Here is a 17,124-nt window from a genome sequence, read left to right on the forward strand (position 1 = left end):
GAGAGTAGTACTAGGATGGGTGACCTCCTGGGAAGTCCTCGTGTTGCATTCCCTTTTTAATTTGTTTTGCACCGCGTGCAAAACAAAACGCACGAGCGCGACGTATGTTTAGCACGTTTTATTATTTTGCACGTTTACGGTAAGTTTTAGCTCGCTGCTCATTATTCACGCGTCTAGCGGCGGCAAGCGTGTTCTGAAAGGGGTCGAAACCATGGTAAATAGGCACTGGTGCGGTTGAACCGTGGTAAAACTCGTCTCCGTAGTTGAGCGGGAGCGGCCAAAGGAATGTGCAATCGTGTGTGTAGTGGAGCTGGGAGGGGCAAGCATAAGGGACGAAGACGGGGGTAACATGTCGGATGCGATCATACCAGCACTAAAGCACCGGATCCCATCAGAACTCCGAAGTTAAGCGTGCTTGGGCGAGAGTAGTACTAGGATGGGTGACCTCCTGGGAAGTCCTCGTGTTGCATTCCCTTTTTAATTTGTTTTGCACCGCGTGCAAAACAAAACGCACGAGCGCGACGTATGTTTAGCACGTTTTATTATTTTGCACGTTTACGGTAAGTTTTAGCTCGCTGCTCATTATTCACGCGTCTAGCGGCGGCAAGCGTGTTCTGAAAGGGGTCGAAACCATGGTAAATAGGCACTGGTGCGGTTGAACCGTGGTAAAACTCGTCTCCGTAGTTGAGCGGGAGCGGCCAAAGGAATGTGCAATCGTGTGTGTAGTGGAGCTGGGAGGGGCAAGCATAAGGGACGAAGACGGGGGTAACATGTCGGATGCGATCATACCAGCACTAAAGCACCGGATCCCATCAGAACTCCGAAGTTAAGCGTGCTTGGGCGAGAGTAGTACTAGGATGGGTGACCTCCTGGGAAGTCCTCGTGTTGCATTCCCTTTTTAATTTGTTTTGCACCGCGTGCAAAACAAAACGCACGAGCGCGACGTATGTTTAGCACGTTTTATTATTTTGCACGTTTACGGTAAGTTTTAGCTCGCTGCTCATTATTCACGCGTCTAGCGGCGGCAAGCGTGTTCTGAAAGGGGTCGAAACCATGGTAAATAGGCACTGGTGCGGTTGAACCGTGGTAAAACTCGTCTCCGTAGTTGAGCGGGAGCGGCCAAAGGAATGTGCAATCGTGTGTGTAGTGGAGCTGGGAGGGGCAAGCATAAGGGACGAAGACGGGGGTAACATGTCGGATGCGATCATACCAGCACTAAAGCACCGGATCCCATCAGAACTCCGAAGTTAAGCGTGCTTGGGCGAGAGTAGTACTAGGATGGGTGACCTCCTGGGAAGTCCTCGTGTTGCATTCCCTTTTTAATTTGTTTTGCACCGCGTGCAAAACAAAACGCACGAGCGCGACGTATGTTTAGCACGTTTTATTATTTTGCACGTTTACGGTAAGTTTTAGCTCGCTGCTCATTATTCACGCGTCTAGCGGCGGCAAGCGTGTTCTGAAAGGGGTCGAAACCATGGTAAATAGGCACTGGTGCGGTTGAACCGTGGTAAAACTCGTCTCCGTAGTTGAGCGGGAGCGGCCAAAGGAATGTGCAATCGTGTGTGTAGTGGAGCTGGGAGGGGCAAGCATAAGGGACGAAGACGGGGGTAACATGTCGGATGCGATCATACCAGCACTAAAGCACCGGATCCCATCAGAACTCCGAAGTTAAGCGTGCTTGGGCGAGAGTAGTACTAGGATGGGTGACCTCCTGGGAAGTCCTCGTGTTGCATTCCCTTTTTAATTTGTTTTGCACCGCGTGCAAAACAAAACGCACGAGCGCGACGTATGTTTAGCACGTTTTATTATTTTGCACGTTTACGGTAAGTTTTAGCTCGCTGCTCATTATTCACGCGTCTAGCGGCGGCAAGCGTGTTCTGAAAGGGGTCGAAACCATGGTAAATAGGCACTGGTGCGGTTGAACCGTGGTAAAACTCGTCTCCGTAGTTGAGCGGGAGCGGCCAAAGGAATGTGCAATCGTGTGTGTAGTGGAGCTGGGAGGGGCAAGCATAAGGGACGAAGACGGGGGTAACATGTCGGATGCGATCATACCAGCACTAAAGCACCGGATCCCATCAGAACTCCGAAGTTAAGCGTGCTTGGGCGAGAGTAGTACTAGGATGGGTGACCTCCTGGGAAGTCCTCGTGTTGCATTCCCTTTTTAATTTGTTTTGCACCGCGTGCAAAACAAAACGCACTGAGCGCGACGTATGTTTAGCACGTTTTATTATTTTGCACGTTTACGGTAAGTTTTAGCTCGCTGCTCATTATTCACGCGTCTAGCGGCGGCAAGCGTGTTCTGAAAGGGGTCGAAACCATGGTAAATAGGCACTGGTGCGGTTGAACCGTGGTAAAACTCGTCTCCGTAGTTGAGCGGGAGCGGCCAAAGGAATGTGCAATCGTGTGTGTAGTGGAGCTGGGAGGGGCAAGCATAAGGGACGAAGACGGGGGTAACATGTCGGATGCGATCATACCAGCACTAAAGCACCGGATCCCATCAGAACTCCGAAGTTAAGCGTGCTTGGGCGAGAGTAGTACTAGGATGGGTGACCTCCTGGGAAGTCCTCGTGTTGCATTCCCTTTTTAATTTGTTTTGCACCGCGTGCAAAACAAAACGCACGAGCGCGACGTATGTTTAGCACGTTTTATTATTTTGCACGTTTACGGTAAGTTTTAGCTCGCTGCTCATTATTCACGCGTCTAGCGGCGGCAAGCGTGTTCTGAAAGGGGTCGAAACCATGGTAAATAGGCACTGGTGCGGTTGAACCGTGGTAAAACTCGTCTCCGTAGTTGAGCGGGAGCGGCCAAAGGAATGTGCAATCGTGTGTGTAGTGGAGCTGGGAGGGGCAAGCATAAGGGACGAAGACGGGGGTAACATGTCGGATGCGATCATACCAGCACTAAAGCACCGGATCCCATCAGAACTCCGAAGTTAAGCGTGCTTGGGCGAGAGTAGTACTAGGATGGGTGACCTCCTGGGAAGTCCTCGTGTTGCATTCCCTTTTTAATTTGTTTTGCACCGCGTGCAAAACAAAACGCACGAGCGCGACGTATGTTTAGCACGTTTTATTATTTTGCACGTTTACGGTAAGTTTTAGCTCGCTGCTCATTATTCACGCGTCTAGCGGCGGCAAGCGTGTTCTGAAAGGGGTCGAAACCATGGTAAATAGGCACTGGTGCGGTTGAACCGTGGTAAAACTCGTCTCCGTAGTTGAGCGGGAGCGGCCAAAGGAATGTGCAATCGTGTGTGTAGTGGAGCTGGGAGGGGCAAGCATAAGGGACGAAGACGGGGGTAACATGTCGGATGCGATCATACCAGCACTAAAGCACCGGATCCCATCAGAACTCCGAAGTTAAGCGTGCTTGGGCGAGAGTAGTACTAGGATGGGTGACCTCCTGGGAAGTCCTCGTGTTGCATTCCCTTTTTAATTTGTTTTGCACCGCGTGCAAAACAAAACGCACGAGCGCGACGTATGTTTAGCACGTTTTATTATTTTGCACGTTTACGGTAAGTTTTAGCTCGCTGCTCATTATTCACGCGTCTAGCGGCGGCAAGCGTGTTCTGAAAGGGGTCGAAACCATGGTAAATAGGCACTGGTGCGGTTGAACCGTGGTAAAACTCGTCTCCGTAGTTGAGCGGGAGCGGCCAAAGGAATGTGCAATCGTGTGTGTAGTGGAGCTGGGAGGGGCAAGCATAAGGGACGAAGACGGGGGTAACATGTCGGATGCGATCATACCAGCACTAAAGCACCGGATCCCATCAGAACTCCGAAGTTAAGCGTGCTTGGGCGAGAGTAGTACTAGGATGGGTGACCTCCTGGGAAGTCCTCGTGTTGCATTCCCTTTTTAATTTGTTTTGCACCGCGTGCAAAACAAAACGCACGAGCGCGACGTATGTTTAGCACGTTTTATTATTTTGCACGTTTACGGTAAGTTTTAGCTCGCTGCTCATTATTCACGCGTCTAGCGGCGGCAAGCGTGTTCTGAAAGGGGTCGAAACCATGGTAAATAGGCACTGGTGCGGTTGAACCGTGGTAAAACTCGTCTCCGTAGTTGAGCGGGAGCGGCCAAAGGAATGTGCAATCGTGTGTGTAGTGGAGCTGGGAGGGGCAAGCATAAGGGACGAAGACGGGGGTAACATGTCGGATGCGATCATACCAGCACTAAAGCACCGGATCCCATCAGAACTCCGAAGTTAAGCGTGCTTGGGCGAGAGTAGTACTAGGATGGGTGACCTCCTGGGAAGTCCTCGTGTTGCATTCCCTTTTTAATTTGTTTTGCACCGCGTGCAAAACAAAACGCACGAGCGCGACGTATGTTTAGCACGTTTTATTATTTTGCACGTTTACGGTAAGTTTTAGCTCGCTGCTCATTATTCACGCGTCTAGCGGCGGCAAGCGTGTTCTGAAAGGGGTCGAAACCATGGTAAATAGGCACTGGTGCGGTTGAACCGTGGTAAAACTCGTCTCCGTAGTTGAGCGGGAGCGGCCAAAGGAATGTGCAATCGTGTGTGTAGTGGAGCTGGGAGGGGCAAGCATAAGGGACGAAGACGGGGGTAACATGTCGGATGCGATCATACCAGCACTAAAGCACCGGATCCCATCAGAACTCCGAAGTTAAGCGTGCTTGGGCGAGAGTAGTACTAGGATGGGTGACCTCCTGGGAAGTCCTCGTGTTGCATTCCCTTTTTAATTTGTTTTGCACCGCGTGCAAAACAAAACGCACGAGCGCGACGTATGTTTAGCACGTTTTATTATTTTGCACGTTTACGGTAAGTTTTAGCTCGCTGCTCATTATTCACGCGTCTAGCGGCGGCAAGCGTGTTCTGAAAGGGGTCGAAACCATGGTAAATAGGCACTGGTGCGGTTGAACCGTGGTAAAACTCGTCTCCGTAGTTGAGCGGGAGCGGCCAAAGGAATGTGCAATCGTGTGTGTAGTGGAGCTGGGAGGGGCAAGCATAAGGGACGAAGACGGGGGTAACATGTCGGATGCGATCATACCAGCACTAAAGCACCGGATCCCATCAGAACTCCGAAGTTAAGCGTGCTTGGGCGAGAGTAGTACTAGGATGGGTGACCTCCTGGGAAGTCCTCGTGTTGCATTCCCTTTTTAATTTGTTTTGCACCGCGTGCAAAACAAAACGCACGAGCGCGACGTATGTTTAGCACGTTTTATTATTTTGCACGTTTACGGTAAGTTTTAGCTCGCTGCTCATTATTCACGCGTCCAGCGGCGGCAAGCGTGTTCTGAAAGGGGTCGAAACCATGGTAAATAGGCACTGGTGCGGTTGAACCGTGGTAAAACTCGTCTCCGTAGTTGAGCGGGAGCGGCCAAAGGAATGTGCAATCGTGTGTGTAGTGGAGCTGGGAGGGGCAAGCATAAGGGACGAAGACGGGGGTAACATGTCGGATGCGATCATACCAGCACTAAAGCACCGGATCCCATCAGAACTCCGAAGTTAAGCGTGCTTGGGCGAGAGTAGTACTAGGATGGGTGACCTCCTGGGAAGTCCTCGTGTTGCATTCCCTTTTTAATTTGTTTTGCACCGCGTGCAAAACAAAACGCACGAGCGCGACGTATGTTTAGCACGTTTTATTATTTTGCACGTTTACGGTAAGTTTTAGCTCGCTGCTCATTATTCACGCGTCCAGCGGCGGCAAGCGTGTTCTGAAAGGGGTCGAAACCATGGTAAATAGGCACTGGTGCGGTTGAACCGTGGTAAAACTCGTCTCCGTAGTTGAGCGGGAGCGGCCAAAGGAATGTGCAATCGTGTGTGTAGTGGAGCTGGGAGGGGCAAGCATAAGGGACGAAGACGGGGGTAACATGTCGGATGCGATCATACCAGCACTAAAGCACCGGATCCCATCAGAACTCCGAAGTTAAGCGTGCTTGGGCGAGAGTAGTACTAGGATGGGTGACCTCCTGGGAAGTCCTCGTGTTGCATTCCCTTTTTAATTTGTTTTGCACCGCGTGCAAAACAAAACGCACGAGCGCGACGTATGTTTAGCACGTTTTATTATTTTGCACGTTTACGGTAAGTTTTAGCTCGCTGCTCATTATTCACGCGTCCAGCGGCGGCAAGCGTGTTCTGAAAGGGGTCGAAACCATGGTAAATAGGCACTGGTGCGGTTGAACCGTGGTAAAACTCGTCTCCGTAGTTGAGCGGGAGCGGCCAAAGGAATGTGCAATCGTGTGTGTAGTGGAGCTGGGAGGGGCAAGCATAAGGGACGAAGACGGGGGTAACATGTCGGATGCGATCATACCAGCACTAAAGCACCGGATCCCATCAGAACTCCGAAGTTAAGCGTGCTTGGGCGAGAGTAGTACTAGGATGGGTGACCTCCTGGGAAGTCCTCGTGTTGCATTCCCTTTTTAATTTGTTTTGCACCGCGTGCAAAACAAAACGCACGAGCGCGACGTATGTTTAGCACGTTTTATTATTTTGCACGTTTACGGTAAGTTTTAGCTCGCTGCTCATTATTCACGCGTCCAGCGGCGGCAAGCGTGTTCTGAAAGGGGTCGAAACCATGGTAAATAGGCACTGGTGCGGTTGAACCGTGGTAAAACTCGTCTCCGTAGTTGAGCGGGAGCGGCCAAAGGAATGTGCAATCGTGTGTGTAGTGGAGCTGGGAGGGGCAAGCATAAGGGACGAAGACGGGGGTAACATGTCGGATGCGATCATACCAGCACTAAAGCACCGGATCCCATCAGAACTCCGAAGTTAAGCGTGCTTGGGCGAGAGTAGTACTAGGATGGGTGACCTCCTGGGAAGTCCTCGTGTTGCATTCCCTTTTTAATTTGTTTTGCACCGCGTGCAAAACAAAACGCACGAGCGCGACGTATGTTTAGCACGTTTTATTATTTTGCACGTTTACGGTAAGTTTTAGCTCGCTGCTCATTATTCACGCGTCCAGCGGCGGCAAGCGTGTTCTGAAAGGGGTCGAAACCATGGTAAATAGGCACTGGTGCGGTTGAACCGTGGTAAAACTCGTCTCCGTAGTTGAGCGGGAGCGGCCAAAGGAATGTGCAATCGTGTGTGTAGTGGAGCTGGGAGGGGCAAGCATAAGGGACGAAGACGGGGGTAACATGTCGGATGCGATCATACCAGCACTAAAGCACCGGATCCCATCAGAACTCCGAAGTTAAGCGTGCTTGGGCGAGAGTAGTACTAGGATGGGTGACCTCCTGGGAAGTCCTCGTGTTGCATTCCCTTTTTAATTTGTTTTGCACCGCGTGCAAAACAAAACGCACGAGCGCGACGTATGTTTAGCACGTTTTATTATTTTGCACGTTTACGGTAAGTTTTAGCTCGCTGCTCATTATTCACGCGTCTAGCGGCGGCAAGCGTGTTCTGAAAGGGGTCGAAACCATGGTAAATAGGCACTGGTGCGGTTGAACCGTGGTAAAACTCGTCTCCGTAGTTGAGCGGGAGCGGCCAAAGGAATGTGCAATCGTGTGTGTAGTGGAGCTGGGAGGGGCAAGCATAAGGGACGAAGACGGGGGTAACATGTCGGATGCGATCATACCAGCACTAAAGCACCGGATCCCATCAGAACTCCGAAGTTAAGCGTGCTTGGGCGAGAGTAGTACTAGGATGGGTGACCTCCTGGGAAGTCCTCGTGTTGCATTCCCTTTTTAATTTGTTTTGCACCGCGTGCAAAACAAAACGCACGAGCGCGACGTATGTTTAGCACGTTTTATTATTTTGCACGTTTACGGTAAGTTTTAGCTCGCTGCTCATTATTCACGCGTCTAGCGGCGGCAAGCGTGTTCTGAAAGGGGTCGAAACCATGGTAAATAGGCACTGGTGCGGTTGAACCGTGGTAAAACTCGTCTCCGTAGTTGAGCGGGAGCGGCCAAAGGAATGTGCAATCGTGTGTGTAGTGGAGCTGGGAGGGGCAAGCATAAGGGACGAAGACGGGGGTAACATGTCGGATGCGATCATACCAGCACTAAAGCACCGGATCCCATCAGAACTCCGAAGTTAAGCGTGCTTGGGCGAGAGTAGTACTAGGATGGGTGACCTCCTGGGAAGTCCTCGTGTTGCATTCCCTTTTTAATTTGTTTTGCACCGCGTGCAAAACAAAACGCACGAGCGCGACGTATGTTTAGCACGTTTTATTATTTTGCACGTTTACGGTAAGTTTTAGCTCGCTGCTCATTATTCACGCGTCTAGCGGCGGCAAGCGTGTTCTGAAAGGGGTCGAAACCATGGTAAATAGGCACTGGTGCGGTTGAACCGTGGTAAAACTCGTCTCCGTAGTTGAGCGGGAGCGGCCAAAGGAATGTGCAATCGTGTGTGTAGTGGAGCTGGGAGGGGCAAGCATAAGGGACGAAGACGGGGGTAACATGTCGGATGCGATCATACCAGCACTAAAGCACCGGATCCCATCAGAACTCCGAAGTTAAGCGTGCTTGGGCGAGAGTAGTACTAGGATGGGTGACCTCCTGGGAAGTCCTCGTGTTGCATTCCCTTTTTAATTTGTTTTGCACCGCGTGCAAAACAAAACGCACGAGCGCGACGTATGTTTAGCACGTTTTATTATTTTGCACGTTTACGGTAAGTTTTAGCTCGCTGCTCATTATTCACGCGTCTAGCGGCGGCAAGCGTGTTCTGAAAGGGGTCGAAACCATGGTAAATAGGCACTGGTGCGGTTGAACCGTGGTAAAACTCGTCTCCGTAGTTGAGCGGGAGCGGCCAAAGGAATGTGCAATCGTGTGTGTAGTGGAGCTGGGAGGGGCAAGCATAAGGGACGAAGACGGGGGTAACATGTCGGATGCGATCATACCAGCACTAAAGCACCGGATCCCATCAGAACTCCGAAGTTAAGCGTGCTTGGGCGAGAGTAGTACTAGGATGGGTGACCTCCTGGGAAGTCCTCGTGTTGCATTCCCTTTTTAATTTGTTTTGCACCGCGTGCAAAACAAAACGCACGAGCGCGACGTATGTTTAGCACGTTTTATTATTTTGCACGTTTACGGTAAGTTTTAGCTCGCTGCTCATTATTCACGCGTCTAGCGGCGTCAAGCGTGTTCTGAAAGGGGTCGAAACCATGGTAAATAGGCACTGGTGCGGCTGAACCGTGGTAAAACTCGTCTCCGTAGTTGAGCGGGAGCGGCCAAAGGAATGTGCAATCGTGTGTGTAGTGGAGCTGGGAGGGGCAAGCATAAGGGACGAAGACGGGGGTAACATGTCGGATGCGATCATACCAGCACTAAAGCACCGGATCCCATCAGAACTCCGAAGTTAAGCGTGCTTGGGCGAGAGTAGTACTAGGATGGGTGACCTCCTGGGAAGTCCTCGTGTTGCATTCCCTTTTTAATTTGTTTTGCACCGCGTGCAAAACAAAACGCACGAGCGCGACGTATGTTTAGCACGTTTTATTATTTTGCACGTTTACGGTAAGTTTTAGCTCGCTGCTCATTATTCACGCGTCTAGCGGCGGCAAGCGTGTTCTGAAAGGGGTCGAAACCATGGTAAATAGGCACTGGTGCGGCTGAACCGTGCTAAAACTCGTCTCCGTAGTTGAGCGGGAGCGGCCAAAGGAATGTGCAATCGTGTGTGTAGTGGAGCTGGGAGGGGCAAGCATAAGGGACGAAGACGGGGGTAACATGTCGGATGCGATCATACCAGCACTAAAGCACCGGATCCCATCAGAACTCCGAAGTTAAGCGTGCTTGGGCGAGAGTAGTACTAGGATGGGTGACCTCCTGGGAAGTCCTCGTGTTGCATTCCCTTTTTAATTTGTTTTGCACCGCGTGCAAAACAAAACGCACGAGCGCGACGTATGTTTAGCACGTTTTATTATTTTGCACGTTTACGGTAAGTTTTAGCTCGCTGCTCATTATTCACGCGTCTAGCGGCGGCAAGCGTGTTCTGAAAGGGGTCGAAACCATGGTAAATAGGCACTGGTGCGGCTGAACCGTGGTAAAACTCGTCTCCGTAGTTGAGCGGGAGCGGCCAAAGGAATGTGCAATCGTGTGTGTAGTGGAGCTGGGAGGGGCAAGCATAAGGGACGAAGACGGGGGTAACATGTCGGATGCGATCATACCAGCACTAAAGCACCGGATCCCATCAGAACTCCGAAGTTAAGCGTGCTTGGGCGAGAGTAGTACTAGGATGGGTGACCTCCTGGGAAGTCCTCGTGTTGCATTCCCTTTTTAATTTGTTTTGCACCGCGTGCAAAACAAAACGCACGAGCGCGACGTATGTTTAGCACGTTTTATTATTTTGCACGTTTACGGTAAGTTTTAGCTCGCTGCTCATTATTCACGCGTCTAGCGGCGGCAAGCGTGTTCTGAAAGGGGTCGAAACCATGGTAAATAGGCACTGGTGCGGCTGAACCGTGGTAAAACTCGTCTCCGTAGTTGAGCGGGAGCGGCCAAAGGAATGTGCAATCGTGTGTGTAGTGGAGCTGGGAGGGGCAAGCATAAGGGACGAAGACGGGGGTAACATGTCGGATGCGATCATACCAGCACTAAAGCACCGGATCCCATCAGAACTCCGAAGTTAAGCGTGCTTGGGCGAGAGTAGTACTAGGATGGGTGACCTCCTGGGAAGTCCTCGTGTTGCATTCCCTTTTTAATTTGTTTTGCACCGCGTGCAAAACAAAACGCACGTGCGCGACGTATGTTTAGCACGTTTTATTATTTTGCACGTTTACGGTAAGTTTTAGCTCGCTGCTCATTATTCACGCGTCTAGCGGCGGCAAGCGTGTTCTGAAAGGGGTCGAAACCATGGTAAATAGGCACTGGTGCGGCTGAACCGTGGTAAAACTCGTCTCCGTAGTTGAGCGGGAGCGGCCAAAGGAATGTGCAATCGTGTGTGTAGTGGAGCTGGGAGGGGCAAGCATAAGGGACGAAGACGGGGGTAACATGTCGGATGCGATCATACCAGCACTAAAGCACCGGATCCCATCAGAACTCCGAAGTTAAGCGTGCTTGGGCGAGAGTAGTACTAGGATGGGTGACCTCCTGGGAAGTCCTCGTGTTGCATTCCCTTTTTAATTTGTTTTGCACCGCGTGCAAAACAAAACGCACGAGCGCGACGTATGTTTAGCACGTTTTATTATTTTGCACGTTTACGGTAAGTTTTAGCTCGCTGCTCATTATTCACGCGTCTAGCGGCGGCAAGCGTGTTCTGAAAGGGGTCGAAACCATGGTAAATAGGCACTGGTGCGGCTGAACCGTGGTAAAACTCGTCTCCGTAGTTGAGCGGGAGCGGCCAAAGGAATGTGCAATCGTGTGTGTAGTGGAGCTGGGAGGGGCAAGCATAAGGGACGAAGACGGGGGTAACATGTCGGATGCGATCATACCAGCACTAAAGCACCGGATCCCATCAGAACTCCGAAGTTAAGCGTGCTTGGGCGAGAGTAGTACTAGGATGGGTGACCTCCTGGGAAGTCCTCGTGTTGCATTCCCTTTTTAATTTGTTTTGCACCGCGTGCAAAACAAAACGCACGAGCGCGACGTATGTTTAGCACGTTTTATTATTTTGCACGTTTACGGTAAGTTTTAGCTCGCTGCTCATTATTCACGCGTCTAGCGGCGGCAAGCGTGTTCTGAAAGGGGTCGAAACCATGGTAAATAGGCACTGGTGCGGCTGAACCGTGGTAAAACTCGTCTCCGTAGTTGAGCGGGAGCGGCCAAAGGAATGTGCAATCGTGTGTGTAGTGGAGCTGGGAGGGGCAAGCATAAGGGACGAAGACGGGGGTAACATGTCGGATGCGATCATACCAGCACTAAAGCACCGGATCCCATCAGAACTCCGAAGTTAAGCGTGCTTGGGCGAGAGTAGTACTAGGATGGGTGACCTCCTGGGAAGTCCTCGTGTTGCATTCCCTTTTTAATTTGTTTTGCACCGCGTGCAAAACAAAACGCACGAGCGCGACGTATGTTTAGCACGTTTTATTATTTTGCACGTTTACGGTAAGTTTTAGCTCGCTGCTCATTATTCACGCGTCTAGCGGCGGCAAGCGTGTTCTGAAAGGGGTCGAAACCATGGTAAATAGGCACTGGTGCGGTTGAACCGTGGTAAAACTCGTCTCCGTAGTTGAGCGGGAGCGGCCAAAGGAATGTGCAATCGTGTGTGTAGTGGAGCTGGGAGGGGCAAGCATAAGGGACGAAGACGGGGGTAACATGTCGGATGCGATCATACCAGCACTAAAGCACCGGATCCCATCAGAACTCCGAAGTTAAGCGTGCTTGGGCGAGAGTAGTACTAGGATGGGTGACCTCCTGGGAAGTCCTCGTGTTGCATTCCCTTTTTAATTTGTTTTGCACCGCGTGCAAAACAAAACGCACGAGCGCGACGTATGTTTAGCACGTTTTATTATTTTGCACGTTTACGGTAAGTTTTAGCTCGCTGCTCATTATTCACGCGTCTAGCGGCGGCAAGCGTGTTCTGAAAGGGGTCGAAACCATGGTAAATAGGCACTGGTGCGGTTGAACCGTGGTAAAACTCGTCTCCGTAGTTGAGCGGGAGCGGCCAAAGGAATGTGCAATCGTGTGTGTAGTGGAGCTGGGAGGGGCAAGCATAAGGGACGAAGACGGGGGTAACATGTCGGATGCGATCATACCAGCACTAAAGCACCGGATCCCATCAGAACTCCGAAGTTAAGCGTGCTTGGGCGAGAGTAGTACTAGGATGGGTGACCTCCTGGGAAGTCCTCGTGTTGCATTCCCTTTTTAATTTGTTTTGCACCGCGTGCAAAACAAAACGCACGAGCGCGACGTATGTTTAGCACGTTTTATTATTTTGCACGTTTACGGTAAGTTTTAGCTCGCTGCTCATTATTCACGCGTCTAGCGGCGGCAAGCGTGTTCTGAAAGGGGTCGAAACCATGGTAAATAGGCACTGGTGCGGTTGAACCGTGGTAAAACTCGTCTCCGTAGTTGAGCGGGAGCGGCCAAAGGAATGTGCAATCGTGTGTGTAGTGGAGCTGGGAGGGGCAAGCATAAGGGACGAAGACGGGGGTAACATGTCGGATGCGATCATACCAGCACTAAAGCACCGGATCCCATCAGAACTCCGAAGTTAAGCGTGCTTGGGCGAGAGTAGTACTAGGATGGGTGACCTCCTGGGAAGTCCTCGTGTTGCATTCCCTTTTTAATTTGTTTTGCACCGCGTGCAAAACAAAACGCACGAGCGCGACGTATGTTTAGCACGTTTTATTATTTTGCACGTTTACGGTAAGTTTTAGCTCGCTGCTCATTATTCACGCGTCTAGCGGCGGCAAGCGTGTTCTGAAAGGGGTCGAAACCATGGTAAATAGGCACTGGTGCGGTTGAACCGTGGTAAAACTCGTCTCCGTAGTTGAGCGGGAGCGGCCAAAGGAATGTGCAATCGTGTGTGTAGTGGAGCTGGGAGGGGCAAGCATAAGGGACGAAGACGGGGGTAACATGTCGGATGCGATCATACCAGCACTAAAGCACCGGATCCCATCAGAACTCCGAAGTTAAGCGTGCTTGGGCGAGAGTAGTACTAGGATGGGTGACCTCCTGGGAAGTCCTCGTGTTGCATTCCCTTTTTAATTTGTTTTGCACCGCGTGCAAAACAAAACGCACGAGCGCGACGTATGTTTAGCACGTTTTATTATTTTGCACGTTTACGGTAAGTTTTAGCTCGCTGCTCATTATTCACGCGTCTAGCGGCGGCAAGCGTGTTCTGAAAGGGGTCGAAACCATGGTAAATAGGCACTGGTGCGGTTGAACCGTGGTAAAACTCGTCTCCGTAGTTGAGCGGGAGCGGCCAAAGGAATGTGCAATCGTGTGTGTAGTGGAGCTGGGAGGGGCAAGCATAAGGGACGAAGACGGGGGTAACATGTCGGATGCGATCATACCAGCACTAAAGCACCGGATCCCATCAGAACTCCGAAGTTAAGCGTGCTTGGGCGAGAGTAGTACTAGGATGGGTGACCTCCTGGGAAGTCCTCGTGTTGCATTCCCTTTTTAATTTGTTTTGCACCGCGTGCAAAACAAAACGCACGAGCGCGACGTATGTTTAGCACGTTTTATTATTTTGCACGTTTACGGTAAGTTTTAGCTCGCTGCTCATTATTCACGCGTCTAGCGGCGGCAAGCGTGTTCTGAAAGGGGTCGAAACCATGGTAAATAGGCACTGGTGCGGTTGAACCGTGGTAAAACTCGTCTCCGTAGTTGAGCGGGAGCGGCCAAAGGAATGTGCAATCGTGTGTGTAGTGGAGCTGGGAGGGGCAAGCATAAGGGACGAAGACGGGGGTAACATGTCGGATGCGATCATACCAGCACTAAAGCACCGGATCCCATCAGAACTCCGAAGTTAAGCGTGCTTGGGCGAGAGTAGTACTAGGATGGGTGACCTCCTGGGAAGTCCTTGTGTTGCATTCCCTTTTTAATTTGTTTTGCACCGCGTGCAAAACAAAACGCACGAGCGCGACGTATGTTTAGCACGTTTTATTATTTTGCACGTTTACGGTAAGTTTTAGCTCGCTGCTCATTATTCACGCGTCTAGCGGCGGCAAGCGTGTTCTGAAAGGGGTCGAAACCATGGTAAATAGGCACTGGTGCGGTTGAACCGTGGTAAAACTCGTCTCCGTAGTTGAGCGGGAGCGGCCAAAGGAATGTGCAATCGTGTGTGTAGTGGAGCTGGGAGGGGCAAGCATAAGGGACGAAGACGGGGGTAACATGTCGGATGCGATCATACCAGCACTAAAGCACCGGATCCCATCAGAACTCCGAAGTTAAGCGTGCTTGGGCGAGAGTAGTACTACGATGGGTGACCTCCTGGGAAGTCCTCGTGTTGCATTCCCTTTTTAATTTGTTTTGCACCGCGTGCAAAACAAAACGCACGAGCGCGACGTATGTTTAGCACGTTTTATTATTTTGCACGTTTACGGTAAGTTTTAGCTCGCTGCTCATTATTCACGCGTCTAGCGGCGGCAAGCGTGTTCTGAAAGGGGTCGAAACCATGGTAAATAGGCACTGGTGCGGTTGAACCGTGGTAAAACTCGTCTCCGTAGTTGAGCGGGAGCGGCCAAAGGAATGTGCAATCGTGTGTGTAGTGGAGCTGGGAGGGGCAAGCATAAGGGACGAAGACGGGGGTAACATGTCGGATGCGATCATACCAGCACTAAAGCACCGGATCCCATCAGAACTCCGAAGTTAAGCGTGCTTGGGCGAGAGTAGTACTAGGATGGGTGACCTCCTGGGAAGTCCTCGTGTTGCATTCCCTTTTTAATTTGTTTTGCACCGCGTGCAAAACAAAACGCACGAGCGCGACGTATGTTTAGCACGTTTTATTATTTTGCACGTTTACGGTAAGTTTTAGCTCGCTGCTCATTATTCACGCGTCTAGCGGCGGCAAGCGTGTTCTGAAAGGGGTCGAAACCATGGTAAATAGGCACTGGTGCGGTTGAACCGTGGTAAAACTCGTCTCCGTAGTTGAGCGGGAGCGGCCAAAGGAATGTGCAATCGTGTGTGTAGTGGAGCTGGGAGGGGCAAGCATAAGGGACGAAGACGGGGGTAACATGTCGGATGCGATCATACCAGCACTAAAGCACCGGATCCCATCAGAACTCCGAAGTTAAGCGTGCTTGGGCGAGAGTAGTACTAGGATGGGTGACCTCCTGGGAAGTCCTCGTGTTGCATTCCCTTTTTAATTTGTTTTGCACCGCGTGCAAAACAAAACGCACGAGCGCGACGTATGTTTAGCACGTTTTATTATTTTGCACGTTTACGGTAAGTTTTAGCTCGCTGCTCATTATTCACGCGTCTAGCGGCGGCAAGCGTGTTCTGAAAGGGGTCGAAACCATGGTAAATAGGCACTGGTGCGGTTGAACCGTGGTAAAACTCGTCTCCGTAGTTGAGCGGGAGCGGCCAAAGGAATGTGCAATCGTGTGTGTAGTGGAGCTGGGAGGGGCAAGCATAAGGGACGAAGACGGGGGTAACATGTCGGATGCGATCATACCAGCACTAAAGCACCGGATCCCATCAGAACTCCGAAGTTAAGCGTGCTTGGGCGAGAGTAGTACTAGGATGGGTGACCTCCTGGGAAGTCCTCGTGTTGCATTCCCTTTTTAATTTGTTTTGCACCGCGTGCAAAACAAAACGCACGAGCGCGACGTATGTTTAGCACGTTTTATTATTTTGCACGTTTACGGTAAGTTTTAGCTCGCTGCTCATTATTCACGCGTCTAGCGGCGGCAAGCGTGTTCTGAAAGGGGTCGAAACCATGGTAAATAGGCACTGGTGCGGTTGAACCGTGGTAAAACTCGTCTCCGTAGTTGAGCGGGAGCGGCCAAAGGAATGTGCAATCGTGTGTGTAGTGGAGCTGGGAGGGGCAAGCATAAGGGACGAAGACGGGGGTAACATGTCGGATGCGATCATACCAGCACTAAAGCACCGGATCCCATCAGAACTCCGAAGTTAAGCGTGCTTGGGCGAGAGTAGTACTAGGATGGGTGACCTCCTGGGAAGTCCTCGTGTTGCATTCCCTTTTTAATTTGTTTTGCACCGCGTGCAAAACAAAACGCACGAGCGCGACGTATGTTTAGCACGTTTTATTATTTTGCACGTTTACGGTAAGTTTTAGCTCGCTGCTCATTATTCACGCGTCTAGCGGCGGCAAGCGTGTTCTGAAAGGGGTCGAAACCATGGTAAATAGGCACTGGTGCGGTTGAACCGTGGTAAAACTCGTCTCCGTAGTTGAGCGGGAGCGGCCAAAGGAATGTGCAATCGTGTGTGTAGTGGAGCTGGGAGGGGCAAGCATAAGGGACGAAGACGGGGGTAACATGTCGGATGCGATCATACCAGCACTAAAGCACCGGATCCCATCAGAACTCCGAAGTTAAGCGTGCTTGGGCGAGAGTAGTACTAGGATGGGTGACCTCCTGGGAAGTCCTCGTGTTGCATTCCCTTTTTAATTTGTTTTGCACCGCGTGCAAAACAAAACGCACGAGCGCGACGTATGTTTAGCACGTTTTATTATTTTGCACGTTTACGGTAAGTTTTAGCTCGCTGCTCATTATTCACGCGTCTAGCGGCGGCAAGCGTGTTCTGAAAGGGGTCGAAACCATGGTAAATAGGCACTGGTGCGGTTGAACCGTGGTAAAACTCGTCTCCGTAGTTGAGCGGGAGCGGCCAAAG

The 17,124-nt window shown here is 51.1% G+C and overlaps 40 non-coding genes across 40 annotated transcripts; all 40 read left to right on the top strand.

Moving 5' to 3' along the window:
• Nucleotides 1-354: 354 nt before the first annotated feature.
• LOC141036472 (5S ribosomal RNA) lies at nt 355-473 on the top strand. Its single transcript, XR_012197951.1, has one exon. It is a non-coding gene; the product is annotated as a 5S ribosomal RNA (ribosomal RNA).
• A 302-nt stretch (nt 474-775) lies between these two features.
• On the top strand, nt 776-894 carry LOC141036521 (5S ribosomal RNA). The gene has a single exon (XR_012198000.1). It is a non-coding gene; the product is annotated as a 5S ribosomal RNA (ribosomal RNA).
• Nucleotides 895-1,196: 302 nt separating this feature from the next.
• On the top strand, nt 1,197-1,315 carry LOC141036532 (5S ribosomal RNA). Its single transcript, XR_012198011.1, has one exon. It is a non-coding gene; the product is annotated as a 5S ribosomal RNA (ribosomal RNA).
• Nucleotides 1,316-1,617: 302 nt separating this feature from the next.
• On the top strand, nt 1,618-1,736 carry LOC141036543 (5S ribosomal RNA). The gene has a single exon (XR_012198022.1). It is a non-coding gene; the product is annotated as a 5S ribosomal RNA (ribosomal RNA).
• A 302-nt stretch (nt 1,737-2,038) lies between these two features.
• On the top strand, nt 2,039-2,157 carry LOC141036554 (5S ribosomal RNA). The gene has a single exon (XR_012198033.1). It is a non-coding gene; the product is annotated as a 5S ribosomal RNA (ribosomal RNA).
• Nucleotides 2,158-2,460: 303 nt separating this feature from the next.
• LOC141036478 (5S ribosomal RNA) lies at nt 2,461-2,579 on the top strand. The gene has a single exon (XR_012197957.1). It is a non-coding gene; the product is annotated as a 5S ribosomal RNA (ribosomal RNA).
• Nucleotides 2,580-2,881: 302 nt separating this feature from the next.
• LOC141036489 (5S ribosomal RNA) lies at nt 2,882-3,000 on the top strand. Its single transcript, XR_012197968.1, has one exon. It is a non-coding gene; the product is annotated as a 5S ribosomal RNA (ribosomal RNA).
• A 302-nt stretch (nt 3,001-3,302) lies between these two features.
• Nucleotides 3,303-3,421, top strand: LOC141036500 (5S ribosomal RNA). Its single transcript, XR_012197979.1, has one exon. It is a non-coding gene; the product is annotated as a 5S ribosomal RNA (ribosomal RNA).
• A 302-nt stretch (nt 3,422-3,723) lies between these two features.
• On the top strand, nt 3,724-3,842 carry LOC141036511 (5S ribosomal RNA). The gene has a single exon (XR_012197990.1). It is a non-coding gene; the product is annotated as a 5S ribosomal RNA (ribosomal RNA).
• Nucleotides 3,843-4,144: 302 nt separating this feature from the next.
• LOC141036515 (5S ribosomal RNA) lies at nt 4,145-4,263 on the top strand. Its single transcript, XR_012197994.1, has one exon. It is a non-coding gene; the product is annotated as a 5S ribosomal RNA (ribosomal RNA).
• A 302-nt stretch (nt 4,264-4,565) lies between these two features.
• On the top strand, nt 4,566-4,684 carry LOC141036516 (5S ribosomal RNA). The gene has a single exon (XR_012197995.1). It is a non-coding gene; the product is annotated as a 5S ribosomal RNA (ribosomal RNA).
• A 302-nt stretch (nt 4,685-4,986) lies between these two features.
• LOC141036517 (5S ribosomal RNA) lies at nt 4,987-5,105 on the top strand. Its single transcript, XR_012197996.1, has one exon. It is a non-coding gene; the product is annotated as a 5S ribosomal RNA (ribosomal RNA).
• A 302-nt stretch (nt 5,106-5,407) lies between these two features.
• LOC141036518 (5S ribosomal RNA) lies at nt 5,408-5,526 on the top strand. Its single transcript, XR_012197997.1, has one exon. It is a non-coding gene; the product is annotated as a 5S ribosomal RNA (ribosomal RNA).
• A 302-nt stretch (nt 5,527-5,828) lies between these two features.
• Nucleotides 5,829-5,947, top strand: LOC141036519 (5S ribosomal RNA). Its single transcript, XR_012197998.1, has one exon. It is a non-coding gene; the product is annotated as a 5S ribosomal RNA (ribosomal RNA).
• Nucleotides 5,948-6,249: 302 nt separating this feature from the next.
• Nucleotides 6,250-6,368, top strand: LOC141036520 (5S ribosomal RNA). The gene has a single exon (XR_012197999.1). It is a non-coding gene; the product is annotated as a 5S ribosomal RNA (ribosomal RNA).
• A 302-nt stretch (nt 6,369-6,670) lies between these two features.
• LOC141036522 (5S ribosomal RNA) lies at nt 6,671-6,789 on the top strand. The gene has a single exon (XR_012198001.1). It is a non-coding gene; the product is annotated as a 5S ribosomal RNA (ribosomal RNA).
• A 302-nt stretch (nt 6,790-7,091) lies between these two features.
• LOC141036523 (5S ribosomal RNA) lies at nt 7,092-7,210 on the top strand. The gene has a single exon (XR_012198002.1). It is a non-coding gene; the product is annotated as a 5S ribosomal RNA (ribosomal RNA).
• Nucleotides 7,211-7,512: 302 nt separating this feature from the next.
• On the top strand, nt 7,513-7,631 carry LOC141036524 (5S ribosomal RNA). Its single transcript, XR_012198003.1, has one exon. It is a non-coding gene; the product is annotated as a 5S ribosomal RNA (ribosomal RNA).
• A 302-nt stretch (nt 7,632-7,933) lies between these two features.
• On the top strand, nt 7,934-8,052 carry LOC141036525 (5S ribosomal RNA). Its single transcript, XR_012198004.1, has one exon. It is a non-coding gene; the product is annotated as a 5S ribosomal RNA (ribosomal RNA).
• Nucleotides 8,053-8,354: 302 nt separating this feature from the next.
• On the top strand, nt 8,355-8,473 carry LOC141036526 (5S ribosomal RNA). The gene has a single exon (XR_012198005.1). It is a non-coding gene; the product is annotated as a 5S ribosomal RNA (ribosomal RNA).
• Nucleotides 8,474-8,775: 302 nt separating this feature from the next.
• On the top strand, nt 8,776-8,894 carry LOC141036527 (5S ribosomal RNA). The gene has a single exon (XR_012198006.1). It is a non-coding gene; the product is annotated as a 5S ribosomal RNA (ribosomal RNA).
• Nucleotides 8,895-9,196: 302 nt separating this feature from the next.
• Nucleotides 9,197-9,315, top strand: LOC141036528 (5S ribosomal RNA). The gene has a single exon (XR_012198007.1). It is a non-coding gene; the product is annotated as a 5S ribosomal RNA (ribosomal RNA).
• A 302-nt stretch (nt 9,316-9,617) lies between these two features.
• On the top strand, nt 9,618-9,736 carry LOC141036529 (5S ribosomal RNA). The gene has a single exon (XR_012198008.1). It is a non-coding gene; the product is annotated as a 5S ribosomal RNA (ribosomal RNA).
• Nucleotides 9,737-10,038: 302 nt separating this feature from the next.
• LOC141036530 (5S ribosomal RNA) lies at nt 10,039-10,157 on the top strand. Its single transcript, XR_012198009.1, has one exon. It is a non-coding gene; the product is annotated as a 5S ribosomal RNA (ribosomal RNA).
• A 302-nt stretch (nt 10,158-10,459) lies between these two features.
• Nucleotides 10,460-10,578, top strand: LOC141036531 (5S ribosomal RNA). The gene has a single exon (XR_012198010.1). It is a non-coding gene; the product is annotated as a 5S ribosomal RNA (ribosomal RNA).
• A 302-nt stretch (nt 10,579-10,880) lies between these two features.
• Nucleotides 10,881-10,999, top strand: LOC141036533 (5S ribosomal RNA). Its single transcript, XR_012198012.1, has one exon. It is a non-coding gene; the product is annotated as a 5S ribosomal RNA (ribosomal RNA).
• A 302-nt stretch (nt 11,000-11,301) lies between these two features.
• LOC141036534 (5S ribosomal RNA) lies at nt 11,302-11,420 on the top strand. Its single transcript, XR_012198013.1, has one exon. It is a non-coding gene; the product is annotated as a 5S ribosomal RNA (ribosomal RNA).
• Nucleotides 11,421-11,722: 302 nt separating this feature from the next.
• Nucleotides 11,723-11,841, top strand: LOC141036535 (5S ribosomal RNA). The gene has a single exon (XR_012198014.1). It is a non-coding gene; the product is annotated as a 5S ribosomal RNA (ribosomal RNA).
• A 302-nt stretch (nt 11,842-12,143) lies between these two features.
• On the top strand, nt 12,144-12,262 carry LOC141036536 (5S ribosomal RNA). Its single transcript, XR_012198015.1, has one exon. It is a non-coding gene; the product is annotated as a 5S ribosomal RNA (ribosomal RNA).
• A 302-nt stretch (nt 12,263-12,564) lies between these two features.
• Nucleotides 12,565-12,683, top strand: LOC141036537 (5S ribosomal RNA). Its single transcript, XR_012198016.1, has one exon. It is a non-coding gene; the product is annotated as a 5S ribosomal RNA (ribosomal RNA).
• Nucleotides 12,684-12,985: 302 nt separating this feature from the next.
• LOC141036538 (5S ribosomal RNA) lies at nt 12,986-13,104 on the top strand. The gene has a single exon (XR_012198017.1). It is a non-coding gene; the product is annotated as a 5S ribosomal RNA (ribosomal RNA).
• Nucleotides 13,105-13,406: 302 nt separating this feature from the next.
• Nucleotides 13,407-13,525, top strand: LOC141036539 (5S ribosomal RNA). Its single transcript, XR_012198018.1, has one exon. It is a non-coding gene; the product is annotated as a 5S ribosomal RNA (ribosomal RNA).
• Nucleotides 13,526-13,827: 302 nt separating this feature from the next.
• LOC141036540 (5S ribosomal RNA) lies at nt 13,828-13,946 on the top strand. Its single transcript, XR_012198019.1, has one exon. It is a non-coding gene; the product is annotated as a 5S ribosomal RNA (ribosomal RNA).
• Nucleotides 13,947-14,248: 302 nt separating this feature from the next.
• LOC141036514 (5S ribosomal RNA) lies at nt 14,249-14,367 on the top strand. The gene has a single exon (XR_012197993.1). It is a non-coding gene; the product is annotated as a 5S ribosomal RNA (ribosomal RNA).
• A 302-nt stretch (nt 14,368-14,669) lies between these two features.
• On the top strand, nt 14,670-14,788 carry LOC141036512 (5S ribosomal RNA). The gene has a single exon (XR_012197991.1). It is a non-coding gene; the product is annotated as a 5S ribosomal RNA (ribosomal RNA).
• Nucleotides 14,789-15,090: 302 nt separating this feature from the next.
• LOC141036541 (5S ribosomal RNA) lies at nt 15,091-15,209 on the top strand. Its single transcript, XR_012198020.1, has one exon. It is a non-coding gene; the product is annotated as a 5S ribosomal RNA (ribosomal RNA).
• Nucleotides 15,210-15,511: 302 nt separating this feature from the next.
• On the top strand, nt 15,512-15,630 carry LOC141036542 (5S ribosomal RNA). Its single transcript, XR_012198021.1, has one exon. It is a non-coding gene; the product is annotated as a 5S ribosomal RNA (ribosomal RNA).
• Nucleotides 15,631-15,932: 302 nt separating this feature from the next.
• LOC141036544 (5S ribosomal RNA) lies at nt 15,933-16,051 on the top strand. Its single transcript, XR_012198023.1, has one exon. It is a non-coding gene; the product is annotated as a 5S ribosomal RNA (ribosomal RNA).
• Nucleotides 16,052-16,353: 302 nt separating this feature from the next.
• LOC141036545 (5S ribosomal RNA) lies at nt 16,354-16,472 on the top strand. The gene has a single exon (XR_012198024.1). It is a non-coding gene; the product is annotated as a 5S ribosomal RNA (ribosomal RNA).
• A 302-nt stretch (nt 16,473-16,774) lies between these two features.
• On the top strand, nt 16,775-16,893 carry LOC141036546 (5S ribosomal RNA). The gene has a single exon (XR_012198025.1). It is a non-coding gene; the product is annotated as a 5S ribosomal RNA (ribosomal RNA).
• Nucleotides 16,894-17,124: the final 231 nt, after the last annotated feature.

The sequence above is a fragment of the Aegilops tauschii genome, unplaced genomic scaffold, assembly GCF_002575655.3.
Source record: "Aegilops tauschii subsp. strangulata cultivar AL8/78 unplaced genomic scaffold, Aet v6.0 ptg000990l_obj, whole genome shotgun sequence".
Taxonomy (NCBI): Eukaryota; Viridiplantae; Streptophyta; class Magnoliopsida; order Poales; family Poaceae; genus Aegilops; species Aegilops tauschii.